Raw genomic sequence first — 21,574 nt, 5'->3', positions numbered from 1 at the left:
CCACTTACAGAGGCCTAGCTAAAATTCCTTCCATTCCTTAGTATTAATTAAAGCCACCTTTCCCCTAGGCAGTTCCATTGTACAAAAATAATATAACAAAAGTAGAAATACAGTGAAAGCAGAAACAAAGGGGAGGGAGAATGAAAGTGGGAGAAATGGTTACTTGTTTTGGAATCTTTAACTGCATGCTCATTGTGGGTGGATACTCATACATTAAGTAACTAGTTTGGCTTTTATTTTCAAGTTCACTCCTCAAATCTTTATTCAGATTCCTTTCTTCCAAAATTGACAATACAGAGGGAACACAATACAGTTATTAAAACTAAGCAGAATGCATCCATCTGGCATGCCTTTCAGGAATCCAGCCCACTAATTTTTGCTATGGTTTGATGACTCAACCCCCTAGGATGCAGCACGGGAAGAATTTCCTCATTTTGCAGAACTGCCAAATCTCATTCATTGGAGCAAAGGCTCCTCATTTGGGGCTCATTTTTAAACAGTTGTTTATCTGTTTAAATATTTTAAGAAATCTCCCTCAGTAGAGGGAGTTTGTCATGATTTTCTAAATAGCGAATAAACACACTCCTCCTCCCTTCCCCCCATGAAGCTTCAGCTTTCTGGCCACTGAGCCTAGTTTTCTTGGGTTTTTTCCTCCCCCTCCCCCCCACCCCCTTTTTTCCCTCTCCCATCTCAGCTACATCTCTTGGCCTAATTTGTTTCTTGGAGGTTCCAGTTTCTTTTCTTCCATTGAGACATTTGTCTCATTTATCCATCGTGAAAAATAAAATCCTTGCTTTATTTTTCTGTCTTCTCCCTTTTAAAGCTGTTCACTTATCCCCCCTTTTATTTTTCAATCATAATTAAGCTTTAGTAAGTGCAAACTGCAAGCACAATGCCAAGTACCCTCTCAATATTCTCCCTCCCGAGGGACATGCCTTTATTACCCCGTTCAAGAGATGAAAGAAACAAAGGTACGAACTCAAGTAACTTGCAGAATAAGGTCCTGAAGCTGGAAGGGACGAGGCTCAGCACTATACCCAGCTAGCTACCTGTCCGGAGGCAATGCACTTAAAAAAGTAATCTTTAAGAAGTCTTATTAGATATAGAAAAGTACTTGTAAAATATATTCAAATTATAAAAGAAGCCCATCTCTCTCCTATCATGGGACAAGTTTTCCAGTTTTGCCCATTAAAAAAAAAAAAAAAAAAAAAAACTTCCCTATTCTTGAGCCTGTCGCCATTTAACAAGGCTCCTCGAGCCCCCTTCCCGCTTCGCTCGGCAAACGTGTCTTTTATTATGACTCAGTCCAGCCCGCTCCTTTGCCAAGCGGCTGACGCTCGCGGCGGAGGCGCCGGGGCAGCAGCTCGGCGGCGAGAGCTCGCGCGCTCCTCCCGCTTTACGGCTGCTGAAAACCCGGCCCGCGCCCGGCAGCCGTACCGCAGACGAGCCCGCGCCCGCGCCCGCGCCGCTCAGGTAATTCGAGTCCTTCTGTTTCCGAAGTTTTGCCTCAACCAGCTCGGCGCTCGGAGGCGGCGCGGCCTCGGCCCAGCCGTCCGGCTCTCCCTCCCGTCCCCACGACCGGACCGGCGAGGCTGAGGCGCGGGCCGCACCCCTGCGTGGGTCCCACCCCTGCGTGGGTCCCGGCGCGCCGATCGGGTGTCAGGTCCCCGGGCGGAGGGGCGCTCGGGAGGCGGCGGCGGGGCGGGAGCCACCTGGAGGGGCGGCGCGCTGGGCACCGGGCTCCGGCCGCTCCCGGGCACGCGCCGGCCGGAGCAGCCCGCGGCCCCGCCTCGCGGCCCCCGCCCATCTCCCGAAGCCGGTCGTCTAAGTGCAGAGACCCGCAGCTCCAGAGCGCCCGTTTCTGACACGTTCACACACGCACGCACGCACGCCGGCCGGGGTAGACAGCGGCGCTGCTGACCCTGCTTTAGGGATGGCTCGCCCGAGGGGCGCCCTCGCGTGTGGAACGCCTCTCTTGAGGACGCGCACCGTCTCTTGCTCGAGGAAGTTTAGGAGAGAATGTTGAAGGAGCAGCCTGTGATTAGCGCCTGCGCTGCTTTCTACCCTAGTGTCTGGCTCTTACTACCACATCTCCCCCACGGTCTCACTCTCCCATCCTCTTCATCCTTTAGTCCTCCCTTCCCCTTTCTTTATCCACCCTTACTATTATTTTATTTTTATTTTTCCTCTTTATTGGGTGTCTCATCCTTTGGTGTCTTGTCTTCTTTTGCCCCGCACTGTTAGAATAACAAGTACACAGACAGTATCCTTTCCTGTTCTGTCGTCCTTAGCAAGACTTTGCTTACCATGGCTTGTGCATCTTGAGGAGCAGAGTATTGGATCCTGGACCTGTATGTGTGATTAAGTTATTGGACTGTGTGTCTTGTTGCCTCAGTTGGTCATGCTGAACAGAGGACAAGGGTTTGTTTGAAACCAACCTTAGGAACTTAGAGCATGGTGTTGCTTCTGTTGATGGACTACATCTTGACAAACAAGCAGTTATATCATAGGTTCCTGTAGTATTCATTCCATTCAGTTCAATCCAGTAACATTTCTTTGAATGTCAATCATGGAGAGCTGGTGAAGGACTAAGAGAGAAAAGAGATCCAGTTCCTGTCGTCCAGAGAGTGCATATCTAGAAGGGACCATGGTGAGCACTGGGATAGTGGTACCAAGTGCTCTGGGTGAATGGGGGAGGAAAGGATTAATGAAAAGGTTAGGTTTGAAACTGGGCTTTGATATTTGAGTAGAATTTTCCTCATTTTCTTTATTTTCCCCTTTAAGAATTCTTAGTAGAAAGAAGAGATCTTTAAAAAATACGTTCACCTCAAACTACTCAGGTTTTTCATCTTTGCAACTGGCAGTAATCTCTGATCTCAGGACTTACAGGGAATGTAAAAGAAATTCCTCTTCACAAGAATGATCTAATGATTCCTGGTACCGTACAAAGAGTATTATAGACTATTATAGGACCAAAAAGAGTGAAATGGTACAATTATTGTTTACAAAAAGCATTATCAGATTCACATAGAGAGCTCAATACTCATTTATTAATTTAGTCAACAAATATTTATCGTGTTTACTGTGTGCCAAGCATTGTTTTTGGCACTGGAATAAAGTACTGCCTTTTTGGAATTTACATTACAGTGGAGAGAAACATTATATATAATACATAGAAAAATATAAGGTACAGGAATACCTTGGCGATACTGCGGGCTTGGTTCCAGACCATCACAATGAAGGGAATATCGCAATGAAGGAAGTCACAGGAATTTTTTGGTTTCCCAGTGCATATAAAAAGTTATGTTATGCTATACTGCAGTCTATTAAGGGTGCAATAGCATTATATCTTAAAAAAAAACTTTAAGTAAAAAATGCTTTATTGCTAAAAAAATGCTAACTATCATCTGATAATGCAGGTTGCCACAAACCTTCAATTTGTAAAAAAAAAAAAAAAAAAAAAAAAGCATTATCTGTGAAGTAATAAGGGAAGCACAATAAAATGAGGTACACCTGTACTAAGTGCTATGGAGAAACATAAAGCAAGAAAAGGTGCGTGTGCATGTGTTTAGCAGTTTAAAATATGATTATAAGGGAAGGCCCCCAGAGTAGGTGACATTTCAGTAGACTTGAAGCAAATGAGGCAGTGAGCCAGGTGATATCTGGGGCATGGGTTTTCCAGTCACAGAGAAGAAAAAAATGCAGAGGCCCTGCATTTTGGTGTGTTCAAAGAAGCCAGTGTGGTGGAGTGGTGTAGAGGAAGGAAGAAAGTAGGTTATGTGATCTTAAATGCAATAGAGGTTAGATAGTATTGCATGGTCTAGTAAGCTGTTGTAATGACTCTGGCATTTACTTGAAGTGATATGGAAGCTTTTGGAGTGTTTTGATCAGAACAGTCCAACAGAACTGTTGAATTCCATTACTCTTGCTACTGTGTTGAGAACAGATTGAAGGAAGGCCAGGTCAGAAGTAGGGGTGCCAGTTGGGCGATTATGATAATCCATGTGACAGAGATGGTGGCTTAGACCAGGATGGTAACCGTGGAGGTGGTGAAAAGTTCATATGCTGAATGTGCTTTGATAGTACGTTCCATAGGATTTGCTGACAGATTAGATATGGAGTGTGACAGCAAAGAAATTAGGGAGAACTCAATCACCTAAGCAATTGAAAAGATAGAATTTACATTTACTGAGATGGGGAAGATAGCAGGAGAAAGACATAGTGGTGAAGATTAATAATTTGGATTTGGACATATTAAGGGTTAGATGCATTTTAAATATCCAAGTGGGGATGTAAAGAAGATGGTCTGAAGGCCAGGCTAACGATATGCATTTAGGATTCTTCAACCTACAACTGGTTTTAAAAGCAAAGGGATAGGGTAGATTCATCGAAAATATGTGGGGTTAGAAAACTGAAGAGGACCGGGCTTCCTTGGTGGCGCAGTGGTTGAGAGTACGCCTGCTGATGCAGGGGACACGGGTTTGTGCCCCGGTCCGGGAGGATCCCACCTGCCGCGGACCGGCTGGGCCCGTGAGCCATGGCCGCTGAGCCTGCGCATCCGGAGCCTGTGCTCCGCAACGGGAGAGGCCACAGCAGTGAGAGGCCCGCATACCGCAAAAAAAAAAAAAAAAACAAAAAAAACAAAGCAAAAAAACAAAACAAACGAAGAGGACCAACAACTAAGCCTTGGGGGCCTTCAACATTAAGAGATGAGGAGCTACCAGCAAAAGATTCTGAAAAAGAGCTAGCTGTTTGCTAGGTAAGGGGAAGAGCAGGAGAGTGTGGAATCACAGAAGCCAAATGAAGGAAATGTTTGGAAAAGTAGGGAGATTGTCAAAGATGAGGATTGAGAGTTGATTTAGCAAAGGAAATCATTGATGACCTTGATGATATCAGTTTCCTTGGAGTGGTGGGTGGTGAAGCCTTGTTTGGAATGTTTGGCAAAGCAGTAGAAGAAGAGGAGTTAGAGGGTAATGGTATACATCCCTTGAAGATTTTTACTGAAAAGGAAAGGAGAGAAATGGATCATTAGTTGGAGGGCTATGTGATATAAAGAGTTTTAAAGATGTGCAAAAAAAAAAGTATGTTATGCTTCTGAGAAAGAGTCAGTAGAGATGGAAAATTGATGATGCAGGAGAGAGAGAGGGGAGCAGTATTCTAAGGATGGAACAGGAGAGGTTATCTGTTTCTAGGCTTATGGGCTATTTATACTAATAAGAGAGAAGGAAAACTGTGTGGACACAGGTGCAGGTGGAGGGGTGTGCATGTTCTCTTTGGATTCCTTCTCATTGTGATGAGTGGCACACAGTGCATAAGAAATTTGTAGGAAATGGTATCTTTTTCCCATTTGGTCACGGATGTTTGATGAGAAAATACTTTGAGATTCTGAGAATTTCTCGAAGCAAAGAACTTTGTGTTTTGTTGAGGAAAGAAAAGGGAATTTCTACCTTGAGTTCTGCTTGAGAGAAGACTTAGAAAGTTGAGATTATAAAATAGAAGGTAGCTAGAGGTGAAGGAGGAAGTAAGGTAAGCAAGATTATATCATGAAATCTGAGAAAAACTATGGTGAGGACAGTAAAAGCATTGAATCTTACCTCCGTTGCTGCTGGCTAACTACAGTAATGTTCTAAAAATATTATTACCATATCAAAGAGATAGCTAACTTTTTAAGTACCAAGTGTGATCTAATAGAGAACCGTGTTATTGCTGGTGGTGAATCTACTTATGGAGGGGTGGTATTAGACCTGGAAAGAGATGTTAGCTAGGAATAGATTTCAGCTGGATTTTGAAAATGATGTAATGAAGACTGGATTGGCAACAAATTGGGTGTAAGGAAAGAGCATTTTGACAATACTGCTCATGGATACTAAGCCCCTGGACAAGGTGGAGAGAATTTTGCAGTTGGAAATAGTACCTTGTTTGACATGACTTTCCTTCAGTTATTTAGGGACCATTTGTTTATTAAATCATAATTATAAAATAGGGTTTTGTGTGAGGTCTTGGCAAGAAATGGTGATACCAAGATGAAAATGACATGATCCTTGCCTTCAAATTACCGTCTCTAGTAGAGTAGAAAAGAATGTACACAAATATTCTGAGAGAATTGATAAATGCCATATGAAGAGAACTGAATGCTTTGAGTTTTTTTTTTTTTTTTTTAATTTACTGTGGAAATTATCAGACACTCAAGAGTAGAGAGAATAGCGTAATGAACTCCAGTGTACTTATCACTCTTCAAAATCTATCAGTTTTCTGCCAAACTTGTATGTTGTGTGAGAGTAGGGAAGGGAGCAATTGTTTCTGTTTGTAGATCGGGATAGGGAGATTTCATGCAGCTTCTCCTATGTGGAGATGTAGAAAGTTCATTGAACTGAGCCAATTGTAGAATTCTTGCTTCTAGTTCTGTACCTGCCAGTGCTTCGCTGGCTGACTTTCTGTTACTCAACTGACCTCTCTGTTCTTTACTTTCTCAGTAGAGTGTGGCTGTTCTTCTACATCAGGAGGCTGCAAACATTGGCCCTCAGGCCAAATCCAGCCTGCTACCTGTTTTCATGAACAGTGAAGTCTTATTAGAACACAACTACATCCATCAGTTTATTGTCTGTGTCTGCATTTGTCATAGATTATAATTTTGTAGTTGAGGCAGAGATGGTGTGGCTGAGAAGCCTAAAATATTTACTCTCTCGCCCTTTACAAAATGCTTGCCAAGTCCTGGTCTATATGATCTCTGATATTCCTTTAGCTCCAATATGTTACTCTATTAGCTGACTAAAAGTAATTCTGTAGCATTTACTAAGAGCCAGCACTGTTGTTTTGGTTTGTATGCACTAACTCATTTAATCATCACCAAAACCCTATTAGGTGGGTTCTGTTATTTCTACAAATGAAACTAAGGCATAAGGTGTGTACGTTAACTTGCCCAAGGTTACATAGTACTAAGTAGTGGAGACAGGCAGTCCTGTTACAGCATCTATATCCTTAATTATAATGTTGCATTTCCTTTAGATACATAGAAAAATATATATATAAAAAATTTAGTCAATTAGAGAATGAAAATTCATAAATCAATGATTTGCACTTAAGTAAAGTTCTATATTGTGATTATAGATGTAAAGGCTTTAGGATGCTGACTAATCCTGAATGTACATTAGAGGTGAATAGTGTGTGAAATCCAAATATGCCTGGGTAGAAAATTCTAGTCTAGTACATCATAATTTTCTCATGAAGCCTTCGTGGATTTTTGAAAGTAGAACGCTGTACTTAAAAAGCAAATAAATATAAAATGATATACCAATAGGAGTCAATCATTGTTTCTTTTGACAATATTTACGAGTTTTCAGGAGTCCATGTCTTTAGGATATGACATGATTGTTTGGTGCGAAAGATTAGGAGTCAGGGGCCCAGAGTTCTAGTCCCAGCTCTGTCCCCAGCTTGCTTTTGTGTCCTTGTCTTCTCTGGCCTTTGGTTTTTTTAACTGAAAAATGAGCAGGTAGCTCAAGATCATTTTAGGGCTTCCTACAGCTCAAAAATATGATGCTGTAACTTTTTACATGGCACATTCAAAGAAATAGATGAGATAGCAATGTGGAAGAACTAGGCTTGTAAACACAAAACTTTAATCTCCCCTTTTTTCCTGTCTACACATACGAACACATATAAGATATGTATACATAAAAATTCATGCACGTATAACTATAAAATCAGTGTGATTCATTTTATATGTGATTTGTAGTCACATTTGATGTAGAAGCAGTTAAATATCTGTCCTTATGTTAGTGTATTTTTGTATTTATATGAGAGAATGGGTGATTTCTTTTCTTCCTTAGCCAAAAACATACAATTGTATAGAAAGCGAGTCTTGATGAATCCCTTGACCTCTGTGATCTGGCAGTGTGCCTCATGTTTTCTCTAGCAAAATTTGATTCATTGCTCAATTTGTTTGCCAGTTAAAAGCAAACAGTATGCCCGAAATCAGAGTTGTCTGTTTTGCACTGTTGCATGGGATATTGATGTCAGACAAAATTGTAATTTAATTGTTTTGATATTTTGATCTGAGCAATTCAGATAAGAAAGGTGATTTATCTTTCATAGAAACCTTGTATTTTGAGCTCAGCATAATTTTTCCCCAACTACTTGCTTATAAATGTGGTTTCAATTTTTAAAATGTTGGGTTTTACTCATAATGGGAATTTGCTCTCAGTATTAATTACCAGAGGTTGGTTAGGAGTATATTACAGATATTTTATGTTTTAGATGTTCAGTCATGAAAAACTTTAGAAGAGTTATGAATCCTTTAAGAACAGATAATGAAAATTCTATACCCTTTGACATTTCCATTTCTATACAATATCACATATGAATGTTTTCTATATTACAGATAGCTTTTTGCTTTTTTACAACCTTTGCATAGAAAATTATTCATGAACTTCTTCAGTTTTAGGGCTTTATTATATTGGTCCAGCCTCTGTTGGTAAATTTATAACTCTACATAGGCTGTGCTCTCTTACTCCTGTGCATTGAGTCCAATTATCATTGGTGAAAAAATAACCTCAAATAATGTATTCCTAAATATACTTTGAGTCTCCTTATCTTTTTACACTTACTGGAGGAAAAAAATAAAACACGAAGCAGAAACACTTTTAAACAAGTTATACTCTCTCTGTATATAGTAATGATTTTAAAATATATTTATTTTCAATTTAACACACCACTCAATGATTTGACAACCTCTTGGAGCATCTCCTGGTTCTAAGAAGCACTCACAGCCTAGTCAGCTTCCAGAGGGGACCATTCAGCTTTTCTGAACCAAACCTGAAACATATTCCCTGCTAGGCTTCAGAACTCTTAGAGAGTGCTCAAACCAAAGTAAACACCTTCTGGTGCACTGTAACGCTTTTCTGAAATGCTGGTTGTAGAAGTCAGTTTGAATTTTTAATTACATTTAGGTGATAAAAGCATCCTTTATCTGACCTTCTCAAGAGATGTGAATCTGTTTGGGAATGACTTAAGAAGGCTTGTAGCCTTGGACCCTTTCCTTAAATTTAATTTTGCTAAATTCCCAGAAAACTTTAAAAACCAGGTGTTTTCAAGCACAATAGCTGCTAATTATGCAGGAAGCCTACTCTTGTGTGTGTATGTTTGTGAAAATGCTTGCTTTATTGCTTCCTGTTGAGATGAGATAGTATTTGAGTTATATTTCCCAGGGAGGCTCTGTTTACAAGAGGTACTTGGTTCTTAGGATAAGCCCTTTTCCAGTAAATCACAGCTGAAATCATAGAGAGCTAGCAGTTATCCTTCTTCTAAGAATTTTCCCCAAGATAGCCTAATCACCAAGGCTCTAGTGTCTACCTCAGAGTAGGCCAGCCTAAATGATTTGTAAATCACCACTTTGGAGCTGTAAAATATGATGATGATTCTCCAACTGGGGTACTCTGAGCTGTGTTGGAAGGCTCCAAGCCACAGGTAAACATGACTATCTTCTTGGAATGTCAAATACACTAAACAGTTTTTTTGAAGGAAGTAGTTAAGTCACTTATATGGTAAATTAAATGTTTGAGATCATAAAAAGATTGTGAATATGACATCCAATGCAAAGTACATAGTTTTTAAAATAAAATTTAAGACTTCAAAATAATTTCTTGCATATAGTAGGTCTTTATAGAATATATTTTCAGACCCCAAGAAAGGATATGGGTTGACGTACAGATAGTAGTTTGGTTGTCATATTCCCATCATGTTTAGTCCCATTAAGCTTATATTCAGAAGCTTATAATCAGTCCCATCAAATCTTCAGGTTATAACCATTGTCCACCTGCTTTGGTTTACTTGCTTTTCTGATGTTTACCCACACTGATCTTTTAAATTTGCGGGAATGATTTTCCTCTTTACTCTTTCTATGTTTTTCCTATACTCTTGGCATCGAGATATTATGATTTCTGTGAGAAGCTGCCCCTGCTTTTTTTTTTTTTTTTTACGAAACTGTAGATAAATAGGAATTTGCAAAGATAGTACCAGAGAGGTCCTGTGTTCTCTTTACCCAGTTTCACCCATTGGTTATATCTTATACAACTATAGCATGATATCAAAACCCAGAAATGGACATTGGTACAGTCTGTGTATATAGTTCTGTCATTTTCTCTCATGTGTAGATTCATGCAGTTAACACCAAAATCAAGATATAAAACTATTTCATCACCACAGAGATCCCTCTTACAGTACCCTGCAAAAGAGATACTAAAAAAATCATAGGAATTTAATCTAGTAAAGGAATTATTCACTTTCTTATTTCTAATTTTTGAGATTTTTTACACAAATGCTACATTGTTTTGTATTTTGGGCCATGTAAGAGAAAGGTGAAATATTATCATTACACTGCAGGAGAGCTTAAATAGTCAAAATAGTTATGACGGGGCTTCCCTAGTGGCTCAGTGGTTAAGAATCTGCCTGCCAATACAGGGGATGCGGGTTCGAGCCCTGGTCTGGGAAGATCCCACATGCCACGGAGCAACTAAGCCCGTGCGCCACAACTACTGAGCCTGCGCTCTAGAACCCGCGAGCCACAACTTCTGAAGTCTGTGTACCTAGAGCCTGTGCTCCGCAGCAAGAGAAGCCACCGCATGAGAAGCCCGTACACCACAACGAAGAGTAGTCCCCGCTCACCGCAACTAGGGAAAGCCCACACACAGCAATGAAGACCCAATGCAGCCAAAAATAAAATAAATTAAAAAAAAGTTATAACAGATCAAGTCATCTGAGAAAGAAGTTTTTGAAGGCTTAATCTCAGGTTGTCTTCAAAAACCTTTGTTTTGGGACTTCCCTAGTGGCGCAGTGGTTAAGAATCTGCCTGCCAATTCAGGGGACCCGGGTTCGAGCCCTGGTTCGGGAAGATCCCACATGCCGCAGAGCAACTAAGCCCATGCGCCACAACTACTGAGCCTGCCCTCTAGAGCCCAAGAGCCACATCTACTGAGCCCGCATGCCACAACCCATGCACCTAAAGCCTGGGCTCTGCAACAATTGAAGCCACCGCAATGAGAAGCCCACGCATCGCAACGACGAGTAGCCCCCACTCTTCACAGCTAGAGAAAGCCTGCGCGCAGCAAAAAAGACCCCATGCAACCAAAAATAATTCAAACAAATAAACAAAACCTTTGTTTTGGAAGGTTAGACATTCGTATACATGAAGGTAGGGACCATGTGGTCCCATCCATCTCTGTGACTAATCCTTATATGTGTGCTGGAATTGCCCGGACAAAAAAGAGAAAATGGGGGAGCAAATAGAAAGAGGGATCTTGTTTAAGGTCCTAAGTAGTCAAGCAGACTTGTCTCTTCCTGGGGAACCCAGAGTTGGAGAAAAAGAATATTTCAGTATTATCAAAAGTGCTATTAAATGACATTGTGCCATATTTGATTTTACAGGTGTTCATGTCTACAGCTATGTCAGGATCACTCACTTTCTTATTTTGTTTAATCAGATTATGTGAGAATAATTATTCTATTACTAGGGCCTCAGAAATCCTTCCTGATAGGTTTTCTCAGAAGTATTTTCAGCAATCGTGATCTGGGATTTTATTCTCATTGTCATATGAACAGTGTAAATGTATTGTTAAATTACAGTTTGCATAGATCTTAGTTTTAGCAATTTACAAGATATTTTTGACTTCATTTATTTGAAACTTTGTGATTTTGAATATAAAAAATAGCTATCTTCTGTATGGTTTTCAGCTATACAAGCAATAAAGTATTTTTGGAGTTTTGGAGATACTATTGAAAATTTGTACTGTAATTAGTAATAGCTGCTTGTCCATTAGTCCTTTCCTAGTCTTTTTAGGTTATCTGAATAAAGCAAAGAATTCCTGTTTCTCTTCTCAGTTTTTGCTTTGCTATTTCAATAACCTTCATAATAATATTATTATTATAGTGATAAACATTAGGTCCAGATTATTGTCATCTTCATTATGTTCCATATCAATTTTCCAAGGTGAAAACAGCATTATATATGTATAACTATAGATATTGTTTTCATTTGCTTTACTAAATTTGAGTTGGGTGCACAGGAAGGGCAAGGCAGAGAGTGAGCATGCTCATTTTGTCAAATATATTTTATTCTATTCCAGCAGTTGAAAATGATGTAATTTCCCCCAAAATCCTTAATTTCACTTAGAATGAAAAAAAAATCTATTTTAATGGCTATTAAATGTCAAACACTTTTTAAAGTTAATTAAAAAAACTGACATTGTGTATGTATAGAAAGAAAGGGTGGCTTGGTTTTTACTTTTACCAAGATTAGCATGGTATGCTGCCATGTGTCTCTAACTTCTGTATCATCCTCAATTTGGGAATGTTGGTATGGATTCTGCTGGTATTGAGGGTTTAATTTATTGCCAATATTAGAGACAGTGACATTAGCAAGATTCAAGTGACTCATCATCACCAGTTCTTCCCTTGAGTGGAGAAAGTTGCTCTTGACTTCATTGCTGCCTGGTATATATCTATAAAAAAGCAACTGTTCTCTTACTTGTTCAGTATCAAATGTAAAAATCTAATTGTGTGATTTTTCATATCATTGTTATTAAGAGTTCAATTTTAAAGCAAGCAGAAAACTACATAATAGAAGCTTGGTGTGTTTGTATTATAATCTAAACATCTTCTTAGTATGTATCCAGTTTGAACACTTCTAAGCATTTTTATGACAAAAACAAAAACAAAAAACCCATCAGAGTGTGTTTAGGACAAAGTAGTTACAAAACTTTTAAATTAATGTTTGATAAAAACGGACTTACCATTATTACTAGTTTCTATCTCTGATTAGAATTACTCTATTTCTCATGTCTTCTTTTTGGTTTACATGTTTTTGGGGGGGTAGTGAAAAAAAATCTTTACCTATTTTCATAACATGTACATTTTTGTTTCTACATAGTTATTCCTTCACTTTAATATAGACAAAAATAACATTATAACCAATAAAACAATGTTCATTAATGCAGTGTTAAGGATAATGGAGGGATTAAGGAAGAATCTTGTCAAGTTTGGTATCTGTTTCAGTAGCTCACTTTTAAGCAGTTAAAAATGTCTTTAGGACATCTGCCTTGTCTTTCTCTTGCACCTTATCTCCTTGGCCCACTTATATGTATGACCACCTTTCAGAATTTTAATTTCTTTATTTATAAGGTGATACTAGTAACACTCTACTATGTAAGGATTATTGTAAGAATAAATTAAGATGGCATGTGAGGAAACTACATTATCCTACATACATGAGTACATTTGAAGTTAGTCAAGTCTGGGTTTAATTCCCAGTTTTTTACCTTGGTATTCTATTACTCTGTGATTTTTGACAACTTGTTGGCCTCTGCTTTCTCCTCTCTAAAATGGAAATGATTTTACCTACCTCAGAAGGTTGTTTTGGAGTTAAATTGATAATACTGTAGTGTATGTGAAGCACTTAGTACATTTCCTGGCACTTAATACTTAGTAAATGCTATTTCCCTTTTCTTTTCCCCATTTTTTCATTCTCCCCAGACATGGGGAAGGGGACATGGAAAAGATCAGATATGCGTTAGGATGAAATCATTTTGTTCTGTGTTCTTTGTCAAGCTGTAAGGGGCTTTTCTTTCCCAAAGGAAAGTTAGTGAGGGGCTTTCTTTGTGGGTGAAAGACCAGGAAGATTTTCCAAGTCACCATCCACCAACAGTTGTTTGATATCTGATCATCTAATACTATCACTCCTCTGCTGAAACGTCTTCGGTGGCTCCTCACTGCCTTTGGGATGAAGCTAAACTTCTTAGCCCACTGAACAAAGCCAATTATAATCTGGCCTCCATTAAAGGCTCCATCCTCATGTCCTGTCCTTTATCCTAAACATACTTTGTGATATAAGTAATCCTTTGTGATATAAGTGATATAAGTAATACTTTGTGATATAAGTAATCCTCCTTCTATGCTCCCATCTTTACACACATGTGGACACTCTGCCTGGAATGCCTTTCTCCTTTCCCTAAATGACAGGTGCTCGTATATCCAGCCGTATCTCTTTTTGTAAATGTCCCCACCCCTTTTCCCCAGAGCCAGTCACACTCCCTCTACTGTGGTCCTATATTCCTTATATATATGGCTGCCTTTATTAGCAACATTTTCAATGTACCTTCATCCCCCACCCCTACCATGTTTTATTTGCCACATGGACAGACACAACGTCTTTTATTCTTTGCCTCCTTATCTATCATTATATTGCCCAGAGTGTGCTTATTAAACTTTTTTTTTTTAATGTTTTTTTTTTGGCTGTGTTGGGTCTTTGTTGCTGTGAGCAGGCTTTCTCTAGTTGTGGCGAGTGGGGGCTATTCTTCGTTGCAGTGTGTGGGCTTCTCATTGCGGTGGCTTCTCTTGTTGAATGCGGGCTCTAGGCGTGAGGGCGTCAGTAGTTGCAGCACGTGGGCTCAGTAGTTGCAGCTCACAGATTCTGGAGCACAGGCTCAGTAGTTGTGGCGCACGGGCTTGTTTGCTCCGTGGCACGTGGGATCTTCCTGGACCAGGGCTCGAACCCATGTCCCCTGCATTGGCAGGTGGATTCTTAACCACTGTGCCACCATGGAAGTCCCCTTATTAAACTTTTTAAATAAATTTGTCTTCATGACAAAAGCTAAGTACCCTATAATGTGCTGTAACGTAACAGCCCAAACCAAAGCTGTTCCCGAATTCCTCCCCCACATCCCTTGTGAAGATGTACTTCCCCAAATAGATTATAAACTCATAAGTATCCCTATACTTAGCTTTACCAGGCACACAAAGGTTGCCTAGGCTCACATCAGGTGTGGTTGGGGGTTGAAGATACAACATCATCTTACAACTTCACTGCCTTTTGCTGCTTAAGCAAAGCTGGTGCACTGAAAGGAGAAGATAGACTAATAGATAGGAAGTGAGGATTTCCTTACCTGAAACTGTTTGAGAATAGCCAATAGGGCCAAGTTTGGCCCCTTTTTGAGATACTGCATGCATTGTGTGTGTTTGTGTGGGGGGAAGGGTGGAGGGGGTGGGTAGGTGTGCTTGGGAGGATATGAATGGGTGGGTGGTTAAGTGGGGCAGGAATGAGGAGGACCATGACTCCTCGGGTCATACAAGGGAGGTCTGTTTTGAGGTAGTCCCCAAAGACACTTGATATAAGTAGATAAGGAGAACTTTGTGAGTAAAGAAGCAGGAAGCCTGAGGGTATAAAAGATGTTCAAGAGTTGTATTAAGCAGGAAGAGCTAAACAGGAATGAGGGAAGGTCAATAACAGAACTGGAGCTGAACTTAATTACAAATGGGTCACATGTAGGTCTCAGGAATGCCATCTGCTGGGCCCATGTTCACTTCTGGGGACACTTAAAGGCAATGAGTTACACTGCACGGTAGGGGTGGCATGGGGAAAAGCAGAGAAATAGAAAGATTAAATCAGCTTGGCTGTGTTTTTTTGCAAAATAAATATAGGGATATATGGCCTGAAGCATGGTTTGGGGACGGATCTAGGAAATCGGGATTTTTTATTTTTATAGTGATAACAGATAACTGTAGACAATTTGGGCCTAGAATTCAGGTCATTTCAGTTAAATTCAGTAAACACTGAGAGCTATTCTTTGCTGAGAGAAAAAACAAATACCCTGATTTGCCTTTCTCAGAGCTTTTATTGTACTTGGAGGAATGAGAAAATAAAAGCCACTAAATGGTAAGATATTGTTTTGTCTTATTTTTTTTTTAATTTACAAAACTGTGTTTTATCTGAGACTCTGATTTATATTTTATTGCATAGACGAGAGATGATGGTTTGATGCTAATATTATTAGATAGCAGTAGCTTATAACATATATTTAGGATTTGCTTTTTCAAAAGTTTATTTTACCTGCTCCATTTTCAGCTCACTCTATTTCTTCTTCTACTGATATTGAACATGTTGAGTGTGAAAAATGAGGTTGGTAAACTTGAAAAAAGAAGTGTAATATTTTTAGAATGTCACTTTTTTGCTATAACAGTCTTATGTGTCCTTCATTAGAAGCCACATCACATCCTTTTTGGAAATATATAACTAATTAAAGTAAAACGAATAAATAAGCACAAGTGTTGGGATACAAAAATTGACACTGTTTTACATTTAATTAACTGTATTCTCTAGAGAACATTATTCCTATTCTTAGAGGTGTAGTTACTTTAAGAGGTCATCTAGTTTACCCCTTTTCATTTATAATGAAGTATTAAATGACCTGCTCAGACTCACATAGGTCTGACTCAAATGAGACCAAGCTGGGACTAGAAGTTGGTGTTCTGGCTTACAATCCAGGTCTTTTCCACTATCCAAATCCACATATTGGTGTTTAAAAATAAAAACACCAACTTTGTTACAAGTAATGACCGTCCCATTGTCCCATGTGCAGAAGCACTTTCAGTGCACTTTTATTCTTTATTTCACATTATTCTAGTGGAGCTACTAAGCGACTCAGGATTGCTTCCTAATTTCGTTAATATTTTCTTCAAGCCTGTCTTATCTCTTAGGGGGCTATGAAGATAGACTAGCAAGCCATTATTCTTCCAGGGCAGAGGAAAACCTAAGGGAATGGGCAAGAGAGTGAGGGGAGAAGGGTTCTAAGGAAGGGATGGTCCAGAAGAGTGGTTCCCAAGGTTTTTAGGAAATTTCCACTGGTCTTTGACAAAATGAGGAAATAAGGATTATGCAGTGAGTTTTTCCACTCTCTTTTATTCTATAATCATATCTGTCCTACTCTTTCTAGTAACATTATTGAGAAAAAGTTGATAACCCTGTATGAATTCTCTCATATATATATATATTTTTTGTTTTGTTTTGTTCTGCTTTGTTTTTAGCTTTATGGGTCCATGAAGTCCAAAAGGTGTAGGAGATGCTTATCCAGAATCTATAGTGCTGTTCAGGGAGAAAAGCCCAGAGGAGGCCTCTTATAATAGAACCACTGGGTGACATTTGGGGCTAGATGCCTGGAATGAAAGAGGTGTTAAGAGACAAGTGTGTTTTAAAGTGGAGGAGATGTCAGATTTGAGGATAGTGGGGAAATGGGGAAAATGAAGATGAAGACTGTTTATTTAGTTGGTTTTCTCAGGATTGGTGTTAAATAAGGTTTACATGTGAAGAACGTGCAGTGGACAGTGACTTGGAAGACTGCTTATTTGGAATTCTTGCTGTCTGCACAGGATTCATTTGGTACTCTTACCCCAATTATGGAATCACTGAGTGTTTTACCCTCAAAACGGGAATTTAAAATGCTGATTTTTAAAGTGCTTCGTGAGCTTCAAGTATACCACTCTAAGCTTCAAAGATAGTTTCTTCACTTGGATACAGTCTTTGAAATGGGATTCCACTGAAGCTTTACAAAGTGGTAGTACAGCACCTAATGACAGCAATCTTGCCTTTTGTTCATGTTTTCAAAACCACCTGCATGTTATATTGTACATGGTCTGTAATTATGAAGTGATGTGAAAAAGTTATTTAATTTTTTGGAAAGTTGCCTTAACATGTTAGTGGGATAATGGCAACATTACCAGGATTAAAAAAATGAAACCTGCTTTCCAGATAATCTGACTTTATAGGAACATAAACGCATGCTGCTAAAGCAAAATGAAAAAACAAGACAAAACCAAAAACAATTCCCCCTCTCCCTCCACCAATAACATCCATAAAGAATCCCCCATAATAAGTGGATATGCTAGAGTGCATTGAATCATAGCATCTGGAATCAAACATACAGAATAAAGCATACTAAGAACTATTTTTGATTTTTTCTTCTCCATATCATATAAGCCCTAAATGTGTTTTCCTCTTGCATAAGGAAGAGAAATAACTCAAAGATCAGTTTTGTGTTTGGTTGGCTTTTTTGTTCATATTATAAAAGCAGTGTGGGAAAAATGGAAGCATTTAGCATTTACTTCTACTTGAAAAAGTTTGGTTAGAAAGATCCAGGTGATATAGATCATGTATATAAGACTTGTTTACTTGTGTTATTTTCTGAGAGCAAAGTACAGGTGAGCCTTGAACAACTTGAGGGTCAGGGGCACATATCCCTCCTCTTGACCCCGCCTCTGCCCCCCACCAATTGAAATTCCACCTTTAACTTTACAGTTGGCCTTCCATGTCCATGGTACTGTATCCGTGGATTCAACCAACTGAGTATTGTGTAGTACTGTGGTATGTATTTAGTGAAAATAATCCAGGTATAAGTGGACCCACGTAGTTCAAACCCATGTTGTTCAAGTGTAGTGTCAACTGTACAACTATTTAACAATAGAGTATTACTCTGATTTGTTACATTAGTTTCAAATTGACTTTCAGAGAATATTTTCTTTGAAAAATTTTGTTTATAAACTTTTTTCTGGTGACCAAAATAATATAGTCATTGCAGAACATTTAGAAAGCCTAGAAATATATAAAGAAATAGAAAAAAATGTCACCTATAATTCACTACCCAGAGGTGCCCTGTTAAAATCTCAGCATTTTTTACTTCTGATTTTTTTTCTATTTTATTTTTTCCTTATATTTTTGAGATCATACCAGATATTTTAACATTCTGCTTTTTCAACATAACATGTATAGAGTATTTTTAAAATATTATTTTAACTTTATAAGTGTAATTATTATTCTTTTCTTTTTTTTTTGCGGTACGCGGGCCTCTCACTGTTGTGGCCTCTCCCGTTGCGGAGCACAGGCTCCGGACGCACAGGCTCAGTGGCCATGGCTCACGGGCCCAGCCGGTCCGAGGCATGTGGGATCCTCCTGGACCAGGGCACGAACCCATGTCCCCTGCATTGGCAGGCGGACTCTCAACCACTGCGCCACCAGGGAAGCCCTATAAGTGTAATTATTGATGACTGCATGGTGTATCATCTGACTTGGCCATAATAAATTTAACTATTTCTCTGTTGCTGGACATTCAAGTTGTTTGCATAAATATTCAATCTTTAAATTAATGGAAGTTTGTTTTCTTGAGGCTTTTCTCTTCAATTGAGTTAACTTATTGAAGAGATTCTTCTTGGGATTAGATTTTCCTTTTCTTCTCCCATCCCCTCAATTACATGCTGGCTAATTCCTGGAATTTTCCCCTCCCTATTCTTTGTAATCTGAAAAACTCCTTGTTCTCTATGACTGGTCTGGCAGCTTCAGCTTAGTTGTGATGGATGTATTGTGATTGTAAAAGGTAAGTACTTGTGGCTCCTTTTGTTAAGTTACCCTGAACCTTAACAGGAGGTCCTTATGCAACTTGAGAGCCATAAATATACTTTAGAAAATGTATGCAAAGATGCTAAATAGAATGTAAGGAATGAAATACTACTCGTTCACTATAGTTTTTTCACTAGTTACGGTTTTTCTAGTATGAAGCATTTTACCTCAGTTGTATACAAAATGAAGTGTTTTACGCCAGTATTAATACTGATGGTTGCATGAATTAAGTATTGATTTTTTACTCATGCATTTTTTATTGATTTCAAGAGTACAGCAAGAGTTTGTCAGTATTATATTATAAACATTCTATTGGTTATATGGGACCTATCTGAGTTTATTATTCTTTTCAATAATATTTTTCATTTTGTAGGAAAAGATGGATAGTGTTGTGGACAAGATTATTGAGCAAAATGCTTGGTCCTTAGATCCCTTGATAAGGTTTTGTGGATTTTCCCCTGCTTTATGACCTTTTTATTCTTGTTGGAAGAAGTACTACTTTGTGCAAAAGTAGATTGCTATTCAAAATAATATATATTTCTTCGGGAAACTTTCTTCAACATCCCTTTTCCTAACCTTATGATAAATTTTATTACACAGGCTTATTTTGAAAATAAATTAATTAAATGTTAAGATTATTTCTGGATATAGTCACAATATATGATAATAAACTAGTTTACATTTTTATTTAACAAGATGCTTTTTGATAGCATTAGACTTTCTATACCACGATTCCCTCATGTACCTTGAAGAACTTCTAAGAGGGACTTCCCTGGCAGTCCAGTGGTTAGGACTCCACACTTCCATTTCAGGGTGCATGGGTTTGATCCCTGGTCGGGGTGGCGGGGGGGAACTTCTAAGACAATAACTGTGTGTGTGAGTTATTGTCCTTCTAATATCTATATGTGAAAATTACTTTAAAGAATAAATAGCTTATCTGGCATTATAGTCTATGAATTTTACATCTCATTAAAAGAATAATTTGAAATGGATATAATGAACTGTGTATTCTATGGTTGTATTCCATTTAGACTATTTTAGGAATTCATCATGTAACAAGGCATGATTTATTGTTTCTCAGGGTTTTATTGTTAAAGCATCTTTAATTTTTTTTTTTTTTTTTTTTTTGCGGTACGTGGGCCTCTCACTGTTGTGGCTTCTCCCATTGCGGAGCACAGGCTCCGGACGCGCAGGCCCAGTGGCCATGGCTCATGGGCCCAGCTGCTCTGCGGCATGTGGGATCCTCCCGGACCGGAGCATGAACCTGTGTCCCCTGCATCAGCAGGCAGATTCTCAACCACTGCACCACCAGGGAAGCCCAAGCATCTTTAATTTTTAATATTCTATTCACTTAATACCATTGTTTTACATGGAAGGCATGAGAAAAATATTAGTTTGCCCGTAGAAAATCCTTGATTTTTGATTTTAAATATTTTTTCTTTAAATATTTCTTCTTAAATGTTGTTCCTTACTTCCCTAAAGGAATGATTATTAAGCATGTATCCTTGACTTGTGGAAAATTCTTCAGAACTCAACACAAAGACAGCACGATATTTCCAAATGGAAATCAAATCAGAATATATAATTATTTTATTTTCACACATCTACTGAAATCAGAAGGAAAATTTCCTCTCTGTATGATTTGTTGGGCTATTTTAATAATGGAGCAGTTCTTAAAATATTTAACAAATATTTATTGAGGATACCATGGACTTTTAAAAAATATTTTTTAGGAATAAAAATATGGCAGTACTATGAAAACCAATGAAAAGTTGCTAAGATGAAATGGAAAAATCTTCAGTAATGTAGAAATCTCTTTAAAATGGCTGGTGCTCTGAAAAATAAAGATAAATCTGGATTCAAAATTGACAAGACTGAGATAGTTTAGAGAATTAAGTCAGTTGTTGGTAGAGAGGTGAGTGTCAGTGTATGTGCATCTTTGAATTAGGAGACAATAGCTCTCACTATGCTCTTGAAGTGAAAGTAGGGAAAGGTGAAGGGACCATTTAGAACAAGTATTAACACACAACAAAGTTAGTTAAAACAAGTCAATTCATATTGCAGAGTTAGAATAGGGAAGGGTCCCACAAAATTGAGGTTTATTTGTTTTCTTTCTTTTTTTTTTTTTTTTTTTTGTGGTACGCGGGCCTCTCACTGTTGTGGCCTCTCCCATTGAGGAGCACAGGCTCCGGACGCGCAGGCTTAGTGGCCATGGCTCACGGGCCCAGCTGGTCCGCGGCATGTGGGATCCTCCCGGACCAGGGCACGAACCCATGTCCCCTGCATCGGCAGGCGGACTCTCAACCACTGCGCCACCAGGGAAGCCCTATTTGTTTTCTTTTTAATTGATTGACTGATAACGTA

At 38.9% G+C, this 21,574-nt stretch overlaps 1 protein-coding gene across 4 annotated transcripts in view; it reads left to right on the top strand.

Moving 5' to 3' along the window:
• Positions 1 to 976: 976 nt before the first annotated feature.
• NAALADL2 (N-acetylated alpha-linked acidic dipeptidase like 2) overlaps positions 977 to 21,574 on the top strand; it is a 1,538,215-nt gene continuing 1,517,617 nt past the window's right edge. For 3 of the 4 annotated variants that reach the window (XM_082624729.1, XM_082624727.1, XM_082624728.1), the window contains exon 1: positions 977 to 1,473. The gene's annotated coding sequence lies outside the window, so the exon portion shown is untranslated. Of the gene's footprint in view, positions 1,474 to 15,653; positions 15,701 to 21,574 lie in introns of all 4 variants that reach the window. The other variant, XM_082624730.1, reaches the window with a different exon arrangement.

Source organism: Mesoplodon mirus (assembly GCF_964341445.2).
Source record: "Mesoplodon mirus genome assembly, chromosome: 6".
NCBI lineage: Eukaryota > Metazoa > Chordata > Mammalia > Artiodactyla > Ziphiidae > Mesoplodon > Mesoplodon mirus.
The sequence above is the reverse complement of the archived record's forward strand: the minus strand, read 5'-3'. Positions and strand labels throughout refer to the sequence as shown.